The sequence below is a fragment of the Littorina saxatilis genome, linkage group LG2, assembly GCF_037325665.1.
Source record: "Littorina saxatilis isolate snail1 linkage group LG2, US_GU_Lsax_2.0, whole genome shotgun sequence".
NCBI lineage: Eukaryota > Metazoa > Mollusca > Gastropoda > Littorinimorpha > Littorinidae > Littorina > Littorina saxatilis.
In genome coordinates this window covers 68289351-68309148 of record NC_090246.1, presented here as the reverse complement: position 1 = coordinate 68309148, position 19798 = coordinate 68289351, and the positions used below count along the sequence as shown (strand labels likewise).

General features: G+C 41.9%; 1 protein-coding gene across 2 annotated transcripts in view; it reads right to left on the bottom strand.

The window, feature by feature from the left end:
- The window catches only part of LOC138959586 (frizzled-5-like), a 122840-nt gene extending 112023 nt beyond the window's left edge, over window positions 1-10817 (bottom strand). For both annotated transcript variants that reach the window (XM_070331127.1, XM_070331128.1), the window contains exon 1: window positions 10239-10817. The gene's annotated coding sequence lies outside the window, so the exon portion shown is untranslated. The remainder of the gene's footprint in view (window positions 1-10238) is intronic.
- Between the last annotated feature and the right edge of the window lie 8981 nt (window positions 10818-19798).

The following is a 19798-nucleotide window of genomic DNA, read 5'->3' as shown; positions in this document are numbered from 1 at the left end:
TAGTATGTTTTGTTGTTTGACAATTGAATACTATTTTTCCAAACGATTCGCTTTCGTTCTTTTAAACACTCTGTTAAAAGCTACTGTCAATGCTTTCTTTCTTCACGTAACTAGCTTGCAACGGTCGATTAGGATGAAGTAACACAAATTGGACACGCTTTTTAACTTTTCAATTTGCTCGTGCTCTCTCTCTCTCTCTCTCTCTCTCTCTCTCTCTCTCTCTCTCTCTCTCTCTCTCTCTCTCTCTCTCTCTCTCTCTCTCTCTCTCTCTCTCTCTCTCTCTCTCTCTCTCTCTCTCTCTCTCTCTCTCTGCCCCCTCTCTCTGCTCCCTACCCTTCCCCAAAACCTTCCCGCATGTGTACTCTTCCCACCCACATCCCTCTGGAGTCTCATCTGCATCTTCTCAAGCAGGCACGGATGATTCCTGCGAGTCATGTGGAGTATAACCAGAACCTGTACGATGCGATGGGATGTAGACTCTGCATTATACTACTTCGGATGAAGCCGCGTCACTGGCGTGTGAAGCAAGGTGCATTTGCATCTCAAAATGAGAATTGTCAGCGGTCCAGAAAGAACAGATTAGGTATACGAGACAAAGAATGTGTGTGTGTGTGTGTGTGTGTGTGTGTGTGTGTGTGTGTGTGTGTCTGTGTGTGTGTGTGTGTGTGTGTGTGTGTGTGTGTGTGTGTGTGTGAGAGAGAGAGTGTGTGTGCGTGCGTGTGCGTGCATGCGTGTGTATGTGTGTGTACATGTGTGTGTGGGTGTGTACCGTGCTTGAGAAAGACACTCAAAAAGGGACAGACAAACCAACAGGAAGATACTGAGAGACTGTAGGTATGTGAACCGCATTTCTGTGTTGTATTTACTCGGGTGTATTACAGCAAAAAGTGCGAGTGTGAGGAGGGTGTGTGTGTGTGAGACAGGTCAATACAGATGCAAAACGAAACGAGATGCCAATGAAAGAAAGATATCCAAAACAATGAATGCATGTGCGTGCGTCTGTGCTTCCAGATTTTGCGAGCGTTAAAGTATGTCTGTGTCTGTGTGTATACCCTGTGCACGGTTGCTAGCGAGCGAGGAAGATGGAGAGGAACGGAGCACTTTCCCCACACGTTGTGGCCCACAGCGGAGTGTCACTGTGCAATATAGGTGAGTGTGGCGATTGCCTGTGACAGGCACAGTGTCAGGGAATCCTTCCTCTGCCCCCCCCCCCCCCCTATTCCTCCATCCCCATCCTTCCCGACCCTCCATCATCGCTTCGTTCGTCTACCCCATATTTTCTGGCCAGTGCATTCACCATGCATCCTCCCCCCCCCCCCCCCCCCAAAAAAAAAAGAAAAGGGCAACAACTCAACAGATCTACAAAATGTCTACATATCCACAGGAACGAGTGTTATAGCAAACCAAATAAGAACTTCAAGTCCACAGGCCGGAGATGCATATTTTGCAGGAGAAAAATGCTGCAGTAAGAGAGGAGGCTGGTGGTGATGAGGATGTGCTGTAGTGATGTACGAGGTAGAAACGTAACTCTCCAAAACCCTGTTGTAATATATATATTTGCATGTGGCTGGTTGTGTAAAACACATACACACACATACACACACACACACACACACACACACACACACACACACACGCATGCTTTTCTCTTGAACATAAAAGAGAGAGAGAGAGAGAGAGAGAGAGAGAGAGAGAGAGAGAAAAGAGAGTTAGACTGAGAAGAGAGACAGAGACGCACAAAGAGAAACAGGGACGCACAAAAAAAAAGACACAGACTGAAAGAGAGAGGGAAACACAGAGAGGGAATGAGAAAGTGGGGTACTTCCCTCTTGAAGTTGAACCTTTTCAGTAAGTCCTTCATAAAAACGATGACTGACCGGAACACCACCTTGAGACTTGTCACACTGAGTGACATCGATACCAGCACAGCAAACAGAGAGAGAGAGAGAGAGAGAGAGAGAGAGAGAGAGAGATGTGCACGGATAGAAGAGAAAGACACAAATTTTCTCAATTTCTTAATTTTGTTCTGTCTGTTCTTCTTTTTACATTTAGTCAAGTTTTGACTAAATGTTTTAACATAGAAGGGGAATCGAGACGAGGGTCGTGGTGTGTGTGTGTGTGTGTGTGTGTGTGTGTGTGTGTGTGTGTGTGTGTGTGTGTGTGTGTGTGTGTGTGTGTGCGTGTGTGTGTGTAGAGCGATTCAGACCAAACTACTGGACCGATCTTTATGAAATTTGACATGAGAGTTCCTGGGAATGATATCCCCGGATCTTTTTTTCTTTTTTTTCGATAAATACCTTTGATGACGTCATATCCGGCTTTTTGTAAAAGTTGAGGCGGCACTGTCACACCCTCATTTTTCAATCAAATTGATTGAAATTTTGGCCAAGCAATCTTCGACGAAGGCCGGACTTCGGTATTGCATTTCAGCTTGGTGGCTTAAAAATTAATTCATGACTTTGGTCATTAAAAATCTGAAAATTGTAAAAAAATAAAAAATGTATAAAACGATCCAAATTTACGTTCATCTTATTTTTCATCATTTTCTGATTCCAAAAACATATAAATATGGTTGTATTTGGATTAAAAACAAGCTCTGAAAATTAAAAATATAAAAATTATGATCAAAATTAAATTTTCGAAATCAATTTAAAAACACTTTCATCTTATTCCTTGTCGGTTCCTGATTCCAAAAACATATAGATATGATATGTTTGGATTAAAAACGCGCTCAGAAAGTAAAACGAAGAGAGGTACAGAAAAGCGTGCTATGCAGCACAGCGAAACCACTATACTACTCGTCAGTTTCACTCCGTTATGCACAAGCGGCGGACTACGGTCATTGTGAAAAAATGCAGTGCGTTCAGTTTCATTCTGTGAGTTCCACAGCTTGACTAAATGTAGTAATTTCGCCTTACGCGACTTGTTTTCTTTTTCTTTCGTCTCCTTTGTGGCGACAGCTGCATGGAACAGTAAAAATGTGTTTGGTGCTTTTGTTTATTTGTTTTCTTGTTTGCTTGTGTGTTATATTTGTGTGTATGCTTTATAATCTCGATAAGGTATAAGTCAGACTGTCTGTCTTTGTTTGTTTGTTTGTTTAACGCCCAGCCGACCACGAAGGGCCATATCAGGGCGGTGCTGCTTTGACATATAACGTGCGCCACACACTAGACAGAAGTCGCAGCACAGGCTTCATGTCTCACCCAGTCACATTATTCTGACACCGGACCAACCAGTCCTAGCACTAACCCCATAATGCCAGACACCAGGCGGAGCAGCCACTAGATTGCCAATTTTAAAGTCTTAGGTATGACCCGGCCGGGGTTCGAACCCACGAGGCGGACGCCTTACCACTAGGCCAACCGTGCCGGTCGTCTGTCTTCTTATCTGTGTCGTTAGATAACATTTTTGTGTGAATGTATAATAGGTGTATGTGCGTTCGCTCGGATTCGTGTGTTTGTGATGGCGCGTTTGTCGAAACAGGTTGTTCTTTGCAGTTTATTCTTGTCGGTGTCTCTTCTTCGTCCTTTTCTTTTTCTTCTCTACATCATTGCCCGAGAAAAAAAAACACGAAACGGTGCAGAGCAAACTTTGCATACACGGACGTCAACAGTTTCGGCACACTCGTCCTTTCAATACATATACTTTTCAAGGAAGCACTCGGCGGTGAAATCAGGTCGGCTCACCATCTCATATCTGTGCAGGATTTTACATGGGATAAGTCCTACCATCTCTCCAAATGGACACATATAAAAATAAAAATCCTGACTGCTTTCTGTGCATAGTTGGAATTTTCATGAATACATTTCTTTAATCTAAACAACCTTGTTCGTTCCGTGTTGCGTCTGCTTTTTGTTGTCTTTTGTGTTCTTGTTTTTGCTGATGAAGCTTCCAGAAGCGAAAATTCGTTATCGTCTTGTGTCGTCTGTGTATCGGTGAGTACAATAATCCTTTGTTTTTTAACTTTTTACATTTCTTTAATTTTAAAGGACCAGGGTCATGTTCGAAATTGAACCACAACAAATCCCCACCGCACAAAAGCCAGGGTTTTGATTGATGGTGTGTGTGTAAGTGGAGTGGTAGCCTAATACCATGTAGGCCTACAAACCCTGGGTAGAATTGTTGATGGTGAGGCAAATCGTTAACACGCAAAGAACTGTGCCTTTAAATGTGCATCTATTTACAGCTAACTAGTTGTGGTCCAAGCTGTTGAAGACAGATGCTTCATCACAATAATGTCGAATTACAGAGAGAGAGAGAGAGAGAGAGAGAGAGAGAGAGAGAGAGAGAGAGAGAGAGAGAGAGAGAGAGAGAGAGAGAGAGAGAGAGAGAGAGAGAAAAGAGAGAACAAAAAGTATGTACATACACATTATATAACTGCAGTGTTAGATGCATGGATGAATGATACAGTACCGGGTTTGTTGTTTCCACAAATAACCTTCATTAACAAAAATAACACGACAGATCAGATGACCGGTGCAATCATCACGCAACAGGTGTTGAACGAATTTGTAAGCTGTACATGTCCTTTAACCTTTCTGTTCATTTTGTGCACCACGTTTTTGTCCTCAAAATAATGTACACCCTCATTATTTTGCGTTTACCTCATGTTTGTGCTTAAGCACAATGCAAGGAATGGCCAAAGAGGTATGTGGGAGGTGTGTTTATAACCTGCCCTGTTATATAGTGCTATATGTCTTATGTAAAACAATGTCCTGTTTGTATTATTGTTATGTACCACGCCTGAATTTCTCTATGAGATAATAAAGTATTCTTATTCTTATTCTTATTCTTATTCTTATTTGTCAAAATTCTAAAGACATTCTTCATACCAATCATAAAACTAAGTTTGACCCCGATCGATCTATTCAAATATTTACATGTGTCATGCATGCACTGCAAGACGTATATTCAAATTTCTTAGACATCAACGTCTTAAAGGCTGCCCTTTTCGTAGCGTTCATTAATTAATTCCTATTGTTTACATACATGTGCCAATAATGTTATAAAACTGTACCTAAGGGGATATAATAACGATTGGCTGTAGCTTTCGAACACAGAAAACATTATTTGTGACCCTCCACCACGAAATGAGTCGCATGTCACCTCGCGCGGTTCTGCGCTAGGCTTAATATAAGTCCGGGGAGTGTCTGGTAACAGTGTGAGGGTCACCTTAGTCACATGCTTATAACTCAAACAGTTTTCGCTCTTTTCTAAAACGGTTTTCACCACTGGATAGAGCATAACAAACTCTTTCGGAAAATGTAAAAATATGAAAATCATGCAAAGGTGACATGCGACTCATTTCGTGGTGGAGGGTCACATTTCAGTATTGCAAAGTGGTGTTGATAGTGTCGAATGTAAACAGAACAGTCGCAAAGTGAAAGTGGATGTTTTGCGGAAATTGCGAAGTTAACAAGAATACAGAAAAGCGCGCTTTCCTGCTTAGCACAATACGCTACCGCGCTAATCTGGCGTGTCAATATCACTACGTTTTGCACGTGGAAGGTGAGCGATTTCCTTCACGCGGGGATTGACGAACCTGCACTGTCTGTGTTGACGGTCTAAAAATAGCCCAAGTCCTGGAGAACTGTTGCTAAACATAGCAATAAACTTTATAAAGAATTAATTATTTCTCGTAATTGGTAAGGACTTCAAACCTAAAACTTTGCAGGAAGCTTAATTTATACATCCCCGCAACGATGGGAAAAGCCCTGGAAGTAATTACAATTATTAAATAGGACTATGTCAGCCTTTAAAGTTCTGAAAAAAGATACCAAAACATTTTGAATACACTGGCTGGCTGGCGCGTCAGTCTGGTCACACGGGAAAAAAAAGCCTGTGTGCTCTTTGTACAGAGTGGGAATTGGTTCAAGCCTTAATTTCATTTGATTAATTATAAACACATTAAACTATCCACAGAGAGCATCATGGCTGTTGATTGTTTGGTATACATGTCTCCAAGTTGAGTGATGGTCTTATCCCATGTAAAAACCTAGCCAAGTCTGAGATGATGACCCCCCGCGGGTTAGGGGGAAGAATTTACCCGATGCTCCCCAGCATGTCGTAAGAGGCGACTAACGGATTCTGTTTCTCCTTTTACCCTTGTTAAGTGTTTCTTGTATAGAATATAGTCAATGTTTGTAAAGATTTTAGTCAAGCAGTATGTAAGAAATGTTAAGTCCTTTGTACTGGAAACTTGCATTCTCCCAGTAAGGTCATATATTGTACTACGTTGCAAGCCCCTGGAGCAATTTTTTTATTAGTGCTTTTGTGAACAAGAAACAATTAACAAGTGGCTCTATCCCATCTTCCCCCTTTCCCCGTCGCGATATAACCTTGAACGGTTGAAAACGACGTTAAACACCAAATAAAGAAAGAAAGAAAGATGAGATGATGAGCGGGAAGGAGTGTGTCTTTAAACGCCTATCTGGCAAATCACTTTCTAAACGTGGAGCCTCTTCTTTGTGCTACTTACGGACGACAAGTCGTGTAATCCAAAACACCTTAAAATTGCTAAACGTCAAGAGTTGCACCAGGATCATTTTTGTTTGCTGGCTGAAAAGAAGCCCAGCTATACATGCAGAAAGCATCCCGCTAACTACGTCATTCTATATTGCTATTTCATATGTTACGTGGATTTCCATTGGTTAATTGGGCAAAACTGAGCTCAGTGCAAAAGTGATATCGACGACATTTCCGTCGATATCAGTTTTAATATCGACGACCTCTTTATTGCTTCCCCACTTCAAAAACAAAAACACCTAAATTTAAAAACAAACAAATATATATGAAAATGTAATTATCCCAGAATTTCGTTCAGCAAGTGACTAAAGACTTTTTGAAAGGAAAGACATTTTAAAATACTGAAAAGTACAAGAAAAGAGTGAACAAAAAGAAATAATAATCAGAGGGAGGAATATGGAACAGCCAAAACTGAGACAAATACTTTTGTAATTTCTTTACAGAAAATACAAAATGTCCAGAGAATTAGCAATATATCTCACATTGACTGACTGTGTGATGATATCTTCTGCCATTGGTCTGTTTCGACCGTGAAACAGACCATAGCAGAAGATATCACACAGTCCGTCAATATTGGGTAATAACAAACAGTCAAAATCTATGACACAAAAGATAAGCCAAAAGTACACGTATCGAACAGGATGAATCGACTCGTTTTACCATAACCCGCATTAACTATTTATTTAGGACAGGGTGACAAAGCAATTGCAAGCTGTTCCGCACAAAATACTCTTGTCGTGGTCGGAGGTATCTTCACGAATGATATTTTCCAGCGTGATCACAAACAACGCAAGTCCAACAAACACCATATCACCTGCCTACTGCAAGGAGTGCCCCTCCCCCCCTCCTCCCCCCCAACTCCCACCCCCACTGTTGGAGCTCATTTAACTGAATCCAACGTCGTATTGTAAGATAGAAACAAAAAACAAAACACACACACACACACACACACACACACACGCACGCACACACACGCACGCACGCACGCACACACACACCAACTTTTGAACACACAAACAAACAAACACACACACAAACACACACGCACACACACACACACACACACACACACACACACACACAAAATAAGAACCTTTGTTCACAAAAAGACAGAGACTGTTGGAGCTCATTTAACTGAATCCAACGTCGTATTGTAAGACAGAAACAAAAAACAAAACACACACACACACACACACACACACACACACACACACACACACACACACACACACACACACACACACACAAAAGTAAGAACCTTTGTTTACAAAAAGACAGAGATACAAAATCTAAATGGATTGAGCCCAACGTCGTATTGTAAACAATAAACAAAAAACACCACACACCCACACACACACACACACACACACACACACACACACACACACACACACACACACACACACACACACACACACACACACACAAAATAAGAACCTTTGTTCACAAAAAGACAGAGACGCCAAAACGAAATGAACTAAAAAAACAACGTCGTATTGTCGTGAAAATCGAAACCTCCGACGCCGCCAACTGGCGGAACGTTGAAGTGGAAAGGTAAATAAACACGGACCCACCAAACAATGTCAGGCGGAGATCCAGGGTACAAAATGTGTTCTTTATGACGATTTACTTTGCATGGCTTCATGCTCATGCTATGCGCTCATCATTCTTTGAATCCCGGGCAGATTAGAAGAAGAAAAAGTGAAATAAAGGTGTGTTGGGTTGGGTGGGGGGTGGTTAGAAAAGGGGGTGGTAAAGGCGGGAGAAAAGGTGTGAATCATTGGAAAGGACTGAGGACTGAATAATTATTTCAGCGAGAAAACACAGACTCAGACGGAGAACGCGCAGCTAAACGAAACAGGCAAAAAGAGAGCATGCAATAAGGGGAGAGAGACAATGATATGCAGAGAACGGGAAGAGACAGGGACACACAATGCCAAGAGCGACAATGAATAACAGATTGATGGGAAAGAACAGACAGAAAAAAGGCAAAAATAGCAGTTTCTAAAACAATTGGTTAGAGACAGACAGACATAGGATACAGATCTGAAACCATACCATACGAAGAGATCAACAAAGACACAGCACAAGAGAAAGAAGGCGGATATTGAGACAGAGACACAGACAGACAGACAGACAGACAGAGAGACAGTCAACACAAAAACTGAGACAGAAGCCGAAAAAGAGTACAACAGAAAGCAGACAAGGAGACAGAGCCAATCAAAGCAAACAAGGAGACAGAGACAGTGAAGACGAGGGAAAGAGACAAGTACAGACAATAAAATACAAGGCAATGCCCATGTACATAAAATATGGATAATTCCAACAGACGGATCGAAAGAAAAAAGAAAACAATTCAATAAGCACAGATCAGAAATAAGAAGCAGAAACATGTGTACCGTTCAGAAAGAGAAAAGCACAATAACAAACATAAACTGACGACACAAAGCGAGCTTCGAAAACAGAATCAGTATTAGAGAAGTCGCAGGTAAAAACATAACAAACCAAAACCCAGGCTGTGGGGCATACAGAGGGACACAATAGACCCTATCGGTATTCCAAGCTCTCGTGATCTCTCGCAAACTTCAGAGCATAGCAAAGCATGCGGTACAGCGATCTCGTGCGAGATGCACAAGCCAAAGTTCGAAGTTCTCGCGATGTTCAAAGCATAACAAAGAGCGTGTCTCGCGAGAGCTGCTCAGATACCGAAAAGGTCTATAGCAACAGACGAAGAAGCATAAAGAGACAGACAGACAAGTTATCTTTTAGTATTTAAAAGGGAAAGAACACAACAGCACAAATAAACAAAAAGATAAACTCAATGGTAAAAAGACATAGACAGGCTGACAGAAAAAGAAAACAGATGCCGGTGTAACACAAGAAAATTACTCCCACGAGATTTTTACTCCGGAGTAAACATTTCGTACGAAAAAGTTACTCCCTTTACGAAAAAAGCAAGCCCCCATTACACAAGAAAATTACTCCCCAAGACAGGTGAGTTCCGAGTAAACATTTCGTACAAAATAAATAACGTATAAATTACTTCACCCCAACACAAGCAATTTAACTTCCCATGCCAGTTTTACGAAATTGTTACTCCCTTGTCCCCTGTTAGTCTTGGTGGTGGAAGGGGTGGAAGGAGGGTAGCGCGACATTCGTGTGCGCGAGATAACTTATTGGCATTATCCCTTCACCCGCATCCCATTTTTGCGTACGAGATTTTTACTGGAAGTAAACAAAATGGGGAGTAAAAATTACGTGGAGGGAGTCATTTTTTCGTGCTTTGGGGAGTTCTTTTCTCGTACGAAAAGTGTACTCGGAGTAAGAATTTCGTACGAAATATTTACTCCGGAGTAAATTTTTCGTGGAGTAAAAATTTCGTGTTACACCGGTAACAGTGACTCACAAAAGAAACAGACAGGTGGACAGATACATAGATTTATACGGTGAGCACATCTACAGATAATTATGAATGATCGAAGCGTAGACGAAGACAAACATATCAGCAACCACCATGGGAACAGACACATGAAAACACTGACTGACTGAGGTAAACAGACAAGAAGAAAACAGAGAAAATAATGAAAGAACAACACTTTAAATATAAACAAGCAAACGGTAAGCACCTCTCTGAGACAGCAACCAAAACGGCAAACGAGCGATTACGTAGAACAGATATAGTTTGCCATACAGAAAGTGAAAGTAGAGCTTACCTGCTTCAAACCTCAGCTCAGTCTAAACGAACCAGGCTTGGCACTGTCACCGCCATCGCCAACATCAACACCTCCACCGTAGTAATCAAAGTCCAAAACAAAAGAAATCCACACCTTCAAATCCTCCTCGTCACCGATATATCGTCAAAACAAAACTCTGTCCGCAAAACACACACAGTGTCAAGACAAAGATGATCATCAATGTCGTCAAAAGAAAACTTCGTCGTGTCGCCTCTTCTCTCTCTCTCTCTCTCAGAACACACACAGTCCAACCGATGATCACAACTCGCAGAAGTATAATGCAGGAACAAGACTGTCAGTGATCATCAACAGCATCAAAACAAAAAGCAGAAGAGATCGAGACTGGTAGGAGAGTGCAGCTAGCTAGCATTGTGTGTGAAGCAGAGGACGAGAATGATTACTACAGAAGCCCCACACCAGCAGCAGGAGTAGCTGTTGTATGTCTGAGGTCCGTTACGTGATGGTCAGGGAGAAAAAGAGCGCCCATGTGCTTGGTTCCCAAGCGCCACATGTGCTAATGAGGCAGCAGGGGTACGTACGGTGGCTCGTAGTAGTAGTGGTGGGTAGGGGAATAGCAGCGCTATACAGTGTACTGCACGGTGGGGGAAGCCCGTAGGCTGTTTGTCTCCTTGCTGTTCATTCACTCACTCTCTCACTCGCTCTGTGCTATATGCCCTGCTACTACGTTGCTGTCTATACGTGCCATGCTGCAAGGGTCCTCTTTCTTCCTTTCTTTTTCTGCGGTGTCTCCTCTGTTATTAATCAGGCTACTTCGTTCTGTCAAAAGGAATGTATACTGCTAACGTAGTAGTAAACACGTTTTGTTTCTATGTTTTCTCAACTTCCCTTTACATCTACACATGCAATTATTACAAATTAAGTGCATTTGAGAAAGAGAGAGAGAGAGAGAGAGAGAGAGAGAGAGAGAGAGAGAGAGAGAAAGAGAGAGAGAGAAAGACAATGACAATGACAATGACAATGACAATTCTTTATTTAACGAGGGTAGTAGATTAAGCAGTGGTCTGCTTTTTTACATCCAGCCCTCGCCTTAAAGAGGGACTAACTACAAAAAAGAAATAAAAATACAAGATAAAAAATAGAAAATAGAAAACTAAAATTCTACATTTTAACAGATAACTAAAGTGAAAACACATTATACATATGTACACAAAATGCATTGCATTGAGGTAAATTGTGAGTTGATTGATGTGAATTAAGTGGTATAGTGCAGCTTGCACTTTCTCAACATCATGCTCTAATCCATACATTACATTTTAAAGAAAATCAATCAAACAAGCAAGACATTGCTAAGATCATCACACATCTAAATACATGTAGTGGTTGGTTTGTTAGTCCCTTCATTCGAAAAGGGTTTGTGTACATTATACCAATAAAGAGGAGAGGGGCATGTTTAATACAAAAATTGAATACCATTTAAGACAAATATCCTTTACTTTGACTTCATTACATAAGACAAATATCTGCTTTTAAAACTATCAGTGCTGGTAGTTTGCCTCAGGAATGTTGGAAGAGAGTTCCAGAGACTGCTACCTGAATACACTAAACTGGACTTAAACAGGTCAATCCGAGGAACAGGAGTGTTTAATCTCATAAATTGACGTGAATTCCTCATGGTGAATTTTGTACGTAAAGTTTCAGGTACACATCCAGTGATAATTTTGCTCATAAGGGTACATTTATTATAGCCAAGTCTTGCCTTCAGAGGGAGAATGCCTAAGTTTATATAGTCTAATTCATTCAGGGTTGTTTTCTTTAATAAGACTACTTTCAACGCTCGTTTGTGTAATCTAATTATAGGTTTTAGTGAATTATCACTTGCCGAATCCCATAAGGTTGATGCGTAATCAATAACAGATTGAATATGGGCATTAAAGAATAACTTCCTGGCTTCCAAATTCAGGAAGTGCTTGATTCTAGATAAGAGATATACTTTCTTGGACATGACTTTAGAAAGTTGTTCGATGTGGTGTGACCATGACAGGTTGTTATCGATGGTCACTCCCAACACTTTATGAGAGAGAGAGAGAGAGAGAGAGAGAGAGAGAGAGAGAGAGAGAGAGACTGAGAGACTGAGAGAGAGAGATAGAGAGAGAGTTTGTCTCGCCTAATTTATGTCAAATCAAATAGCTTGGTCAAACGCCCTGAGAAGATCGTCTATGTTTGTTTCATTACACAGTGAAGTAATTTCGTAACTGACACATCGGTCAATCGGCGATATTAAGCGTAGGCCGGCGTCACGAACTGAAACCTCTGCTGAACAATCCTTCACATTGTGGTCAATGCGCATGCGCCAATCTTGGACTTTAAAAATGCGACCCTTTGACCGAACGAACCATGGGTTTGGGTTAGGGTTAGGGTTAGGATTAGGATAAGGGTTAGGGTAAGGGTTAGGGTTAGGGTTAGGGTTAGGTTGTTCACGACCTGATTAATCTCCCCATGTTAGCGCATGCGCATTGACCGCAATGAGAAGGATTGTTCAGGCAGAGTTTTCAGTTCGTGACACCGGCCCTTGATTTTGGTATTGAGTCCAAGCAGAAGAATGCTCTTATTCCATGTAAAAGCATGGGCAGATATGTGAAGGTCACAGGAAAGAAGGTATCTTTTGGGTCACTTGTATATTTTGTGAGTACAAATGTCTGCTAAATCTGTTCTACAGTGGTGATATATATGTATGTGCATGTGCCAGCCTTCGCCTAATACACCGCTTCTGTCAGCAGCCCACTAACTTTTTGTCCTACAACAGCTGAACATGACAGTCAACTTCTGCGACGCACAGGTCCAGTTTGATGATCCTGTTTTTGTTAAGCAGATGTCCAAAGCACAACTATCGTCACAGTACATTGGCCATTCTGTGCACAGACTTACCGTTAGAAAAGAGTGAGTCAGTCTCTCTGCAAAGTGCGGAGCTAGTGGAGCAGAAAATATTTTCGTACATTTCGAAGGGTCTTCGTGCAAGTTTCGAAATATGTAGTGTCGTGCTCTGTAAAAAAAAAATTCATTAAAGTTTGCAGTGTTGTGCACAAAGTTTTCTGTGTAGCGAAGAAATTTCACAGCTGTTACTAGACAACTTGTGCTTTCTATTTCGCATGTCATTTCTATTTTCTTTCTGTGTCCTCTCTCAGGAACACGTACCGCCCCCCCCCCCCCCCTCCCTCTCTTGGCCGACTTTGTTTTGTTTTGGTGGTTGCACACACACACACACACACACACACACACACACACACACACACACACACACACACATATATATATATACAAACACACACACACACACACTCACTCACTATCTCAGTCGCTCAGTCGCTCAGTCTCTGTCTCTATCTCTCTCTCTCTCTCTCTCTCTCTCTCTTCCCTCTCTCTCTCTCTCTCTGTCTCTTTCTTTCTTTCTCTCTTCTCTCTTTCTCTCTCTCTCTCTCTCCCTCTCTCTCTCTCTCTCTCTCTCTTCTCTCTCTCTCTCTCTCTCTCTCTCTCTCTCTCTCTCTCTCTCTCTCTCTCTCTCTCTCTCTCTCTCTCTCTCTCTCTCTCTCTCTCTCTCTCTCTCTCTCTCAACAGTCACGTTCACACATCATTCGTGAATGAAATGTCTTGTTCGATTGTTATTTTGCTAAACATGTTGTACTAGTGTTAACGGCTGATCCGTCGCGATATAACCTTGAACGGTTGAAAACGACGTTAAACACCAAATAAAGAAAGAAAGTAACGGCTGATCTGAGCAACTTCATTCCCAAATGAAAGATATAACTATGTCAATGTAATTCTGTAATTTTTGAGTTCTCCTTATGTAATTCCTTAAATGCACATTGTGTTGCATTCCATACAATGTATTTCTGTATTTTATATGATTCAATCTATATTTTGTACGTGCGTCCGTCTTAACGTGTTGTATAAAGGACAGGTTGGAAGAATAAGCTTTGCCTAAAACCTTTATCCTTTTGTAATAAAGTTCTGAGTCTGAGTCTGAGTCTCTCTCTCTCTCTCTCTCTCTCTCTCTCTCTCTCTCTCTCTCTCTCTCTCTCTCTCTCTCTCTCTCCGTGCCGCTTTGTGCCTCCCTCTCTCTCTTTCTCTCTCTCTCTCTGTCTCTGTCTCTCTCTCTCTCTCTCTCTCTCTCTCTCTCTCTCTCTCTCTCTCTCTCTCTCTCTCTCTCTCTCTCTCTCTCTCTCCCCCCTTGGCACCCCTTTTGATCCTTATTTCTCAGTAAAAAGTTGTTAATTCGTGCCACCCTTAGCCCGACCTGCCGCAATTTAGGGGGGGGGAGGTTTTTGATTTATTAATGGTTTGAATTCGGGTGGTATTCAGAGCAAGAAAATCCCATACCTATCTGTTACATGGCTAGGGTTTCGGGGAAGGTGTCGCCTAGGCTTGGGAGCAAGAAATCCAGAGCAGGGCGATGAAATAATTTACCTGGATGTTCTTACTCCGACCCCTTGCCAAGACTGAAAACGTTGGGACGGGAAAGATGGTGGAGAGAGAGCAGCGCCGCGGCCTGAAGAAGAAGACTCAGGTGAGGCTGATAGGGCAGAATTCGTACCATTTCGAGTCTTCGAAAATTTGATGGATTTCAAAAATACGAACGCCCTACACATTTGAAGAGACAATATGGTGCACCATTCTCAGAGTGGAAAAACACACTTCAAGGTCAGCGAACAAAGTTATCTAGACTTCAAGGCTTATCATTCGTACTATTGATACCGTCTGTGCCTTTAAAGTCTGTTTTTTTTATGCTTACTCATCTTGCTGGTACTGCACCCCTTTTGGAAGAGTAAAGAAGCCCCGGAACACTATGCGACATATCTTTGAATCGCTGATTGAATCGTAAAACTGAGTCTCCCGTTTCAAAACGAGTCTCCAGTTTTATTAGAAGTTGAAGCTTTGTCGCCCTTCTGACACAAATATATTCTAAACGTTATCGGTTTTGAGACCCTCTTTTCTCTCGAACCTCCTTTCCTACACCAATAGGCCCTACCAACGTCTCCTGTGTTAAAACGTACGTCTCCTGTTTTAAAAGGCGCCCTGTTTCCTGGTTCTCAGTTCTCAGTGTGAAGCTGTACGACTTCGAATCCATCAGCTTGAAGTGGAAGACAGTAAGTGAGACACGACACCGTTCTACAGTCAGCGCTTTGTGCACGAGCTGGGGGAGGCCACATTGTTCTCCTGACAGCTACAAAACGTTTCGGCCCTCGTACCTGTGTCGGTCTTACGCATGACGACTGGTGCCCGAAACATAATAAGAACAACTTTGTTGAAAAACATACACACTACGACTGAAGGCAGGCATGTATAGAAGAAGACAACTGGTCCCCATAAAATTAGGACTCCTCTTTTTGTTTCAAGGCAGGCATACTTCGACTAAAAATACAATGTATAGAAGAAGACAACTGGTCCTCATAAGATTAGAACAATTTTGTTAAAAAAAATACAGACATACTACAACTGAAAATTCGATGTATAGAAGAAGACATCTGGTCCTCGAAAGATTGGAACAACTTTGTTAAAAAAAATTTTTTTAAAGACATACCACGACTGAAGGTATAGACGAAGATGACTATGGATGCAATGTACAGACGAAGATGACTAGTCCCCGTAAGATTATCTGGAACAACATCGTTTTTTGTTAAAAAGCAGACTGACGACCAAAGAGACATTGTAAAGAAATTGTCGACTGATCTGCGAAAGATTAGAACAAATTAGGATATTCTACGGGTACGCTCTTAGCGCAGTAGTTGACTATCTTTGAAATGACATCAGAAGATTTTTGATTTTTTTTTAAAGGAACCGACGATTAAAGGTACATTGTAAACAAAGGGAATAAGAAGATCACTTTGTATTTGTCTGTTTGTAACTCCTGAAGAAACTGCGCGCCATTGGCAAACATTTGACATATTTGTGTGTGCTCTGTCCTTGTATTGGTGAGATACAGAATTCTTTTGTTATTCAACTTTGTTCATCTCACTCACAGTCAGGTTGTTCTTAGGACTTCTTTATATAGTTTGTTGTTGAAGAGACATGTGTGGTATTAGAAGCGAGGCTTCGCCTGGACTTCTTTTAATCGAAGCATGTCGATTCAACTTACAATCTCGGCATTGGAAAGGAATTACAGCGAAGTGACCTGCATTCGAGCCTTGTTGCTGCAGGGTGATTTTGTGATGAGGTATATTTTGCATAAGCACAATTGCAAATGGCGGCAATCACAAGCATGTTTTGCTGACACTTTGTGTCTCTGTCTCTGCTTCCAGGGAATCCTTACATCCACAAAACAACACCTACCTAATAAACAACCATGAACGGCGTAATCCGCAACCCAAGCACCCTCTCAGTCCGTTTATTTGTTTGTTTGCTTAACGCCCACCCCCACCCCCTCTCTCTCTCTCTCTCTCTCTCTTTCTTTCTTTCTTTCTTTCTTTCTCTTTCTTTCTTTCTTTCTTTCTTTCTTTCTTTCTTTCTTTCTTTCTTTCTTTCTTTCATTCTTTCTTTTTCTCTTTCTTTCTTTCTTTCTTTCTTTCTTTCTCTCTCTCTCTCTCTCTCTTTCTCTCTCTCTCTCTCTCTCTCTCTCTCTCTCTCTCTCTCTCTCTTCCCCACCCCCTCACTCTCTCTTCTCTCTTTCACACACACGGTACTTCTACTTCTTTTTTTTAAACTTTTTTTAACGATCCGTGAAAAGTAACGGATCTGATTCCGCGTGCTCCGGCTCCAAAAGAGAAGGTCTCACCCGCACAACAATGCCATCCGGGTCAGCCAAGCGCGGCTAATCCGCCACGGCGACTAGGGCGGCTTAAACTGTGACAGCAAATAATTGCCCAGTTTCTCAATCTGCAAATACCCCATTCACCATCTTCAAGGGGGAAGAATTTCATTTTTCACCGCGAAGATATATCAGTTTTCGGCTCCCTGTAACACGGGGGTTCACCCGCGCACCTTGGCATGTGTTTGGGAGGATTTTTTTCCTCCTCCTCTTGCTTCTACCCCCCTCCCCACCTCCACCGACCAAACCCGCCCCAGCCTTGTCTTTCTCTCTTCTTGTTGGAAGGAACAAAAAGTATGGTAAACATAAATGAGCAGAGCGTTTTGTTCCGGGGTAAGTGTTTGAAAAGATGGCTGCCGAAAGGCGCTCACTGAAGAGATTTGTTGTTGGTTTTCCCATCCTTTTTTTGTGGGGTGTTTGTTTGTTTAATGTTAGTGTTTTTTTAGTTTTTGTTGGTGCTTGTTTGTTTGTTTGCCTCTGGGTTTGTTAGTTCTTACTCCGTTCTGTCGGGTTCTCTTTGACAAACGTGTTTGCGGTTTGCTTGTTTCTTTCTACTGACCTACTACCTTTGGGATGTTGTTTTTTGTCAACGTAAGTATGCCATTTTCTTATCCCACCTGCACTGACATGGGCGGAAATCCAAATTACATCTGTTGATTCTTTACCTCAGCGTGCACCAACTTATTCAACAGCAAACTAAGTCTGTTTGAGCGGTCCATACTGGGCCATACTGGCCCGATGTATGTAATAACTGAAAGAAATCAAGCAAAATTACCATGGCCAGAATTCTACTCTTTAAAAACAAAGTCTATATGCGTGGCATTTCATCAAAGACAAAGTCTTTTTGTTATTGTAGGTCACAGCCGTTTTCCAACACAGCGGGAACCACCGGTAGTCTTTTGCGCCAAACACATTGACCCCAAGTTTGACGGCAATCGTGACTTGGGCTCGCACTCGCGCAAACTCATTCCTAACTTCCGTTTCCTGTACACGTAGCACGGCGGGGAGAATAGCGCGTTTCTTCTACAAGGCATGACAGCCAGTGCGCTGAACTTTGGTTTCCGCGTGAGCGGTGTTGTCATAAACGGCACGCGTCTATGACTGGAAGCAAAGGTCAACTATTAAACTAACCTACAAGCTAACAAAGGTCACGGAGTCTGATTTGTTTGGCTTTCCTATTATCACAATAAAGTCAGGCAGCAGGAAGAATTCCACAAGACTTTTAAATTCGAATAGCCTGAGAAAAATCAAAACAAAACGTGCAGGCGGACGACCGTTGAGAGGAAATGAGGAATACGGTTCATTTGAGGACGAATGAATTAAAAAGGACTGAAATGCTGGTTTCAGTGTGTTTGTGTATGAGCACAAGTACAAAGATGTATGTTATGGGCCATCGTTTTTCCTTCTTATTTCTAAAGTCTGTTTGCATTGCTGAAAACAGTTGTGAAACTAGGAAACCATGGCCACTAATTTTGAAAATTGTACTCTCTCTCTCTCTCTCTCTCTCTCTCTCTCTCTCTCTCTCTCTCTCTCTCTCTCTCTCTCTCTCTCTCTCTCTCTCTCTCTCTCTCTCTCTCTCTCTCTCTCTCTCAAAATCAGGAAATGCTGGCATCATTTATTTTTGATTGTTTAAAACTTAGACAAGAGCTGATTGCAAATCCTGAACAATAGCAGAAAAGGCGACAACTTAACTACACTATTTAACCGGCTATGGCCGTCATTGTAATGTACATATTATATAATATCACAATTACTTTTTCTGATGGACTAGATAGTCCACCAGTATTACATTTATGTTTGTCCTTGACGTTGTTTTTGCCACGTTTTTTCCCCCAATTGCAAGGGGCATGTTGCCTAAATGCATTAAACTCGTTAATCTCTCTCTCTCTCTCTCTCTCTCTCTCTCTCTCTCTCTCTCTCTCTCTCTCTCTCTCTCTCTCTCTCTCTCTCTCTCTCTCTCTCTCTCTCTCTCTCTCTCTCTCTCTCTCTCTCTCTCTCTCTCTCTCTCTCTCTCTCTCTCTCTCTCTCTCTCTCTCTCTCTCTCTCTAGCTGTCATCGTCGCCCTTCGTATAGCCACTATCACAGTATTTCTTTGCCAAAAGAAAACGAACAATCAGTTGATCAGATGCAAATCCATCCTTGCATTATTCGGCCCCAAACTGTAAATCCTTATTCTCATTATTGTTCGATACGTCTTAATTCAACAAATTTCTACCCACAACAAACCCAAGCATTGTCTGTCAATGCATGGAAAAGCAACCAGCAACTACATCATTCTATTGCCACGAAAATAACAGAGGCGTCGTGACCTCCAAACCCCATGCAACAAGCAACGTGTGTAGGACGTGCCAGAGCGAAGCCGTCGCTGTCATCGTTTTCATATGTCTCTGCCAGAACTGCAGCGGAACAGAAACTGTGCAGGGCTTCACGCAGGGATCTGTTTATTCTCCCGCATCGTTTCCCTGGTCTTATCTCACTGACCGCGATGAGTGTGCCCGTGGACTGTGTGCAAAGTGTGTAGATTTTTCTTTTCATTCTTTTTTTTAACATGCTGGAGTGTTTGTGTGGTTATGGTTATTTTGACGAGGTGTTTATGTTTGCTTGTTTGTTGTTTTGTGTGTGTGTGTTTTGTGTGTGTTGTTTTTACTTACCGTACATATTCTACTGCTGCGCTGAAATTAGTGTAACAGTACCATCTATCTATCTATATATATATACGACTAGTGTCTGTGTGTCTGTGTGTCTGTGTGTCTGTCTGTGCGCGATGCACGGCCAAAGT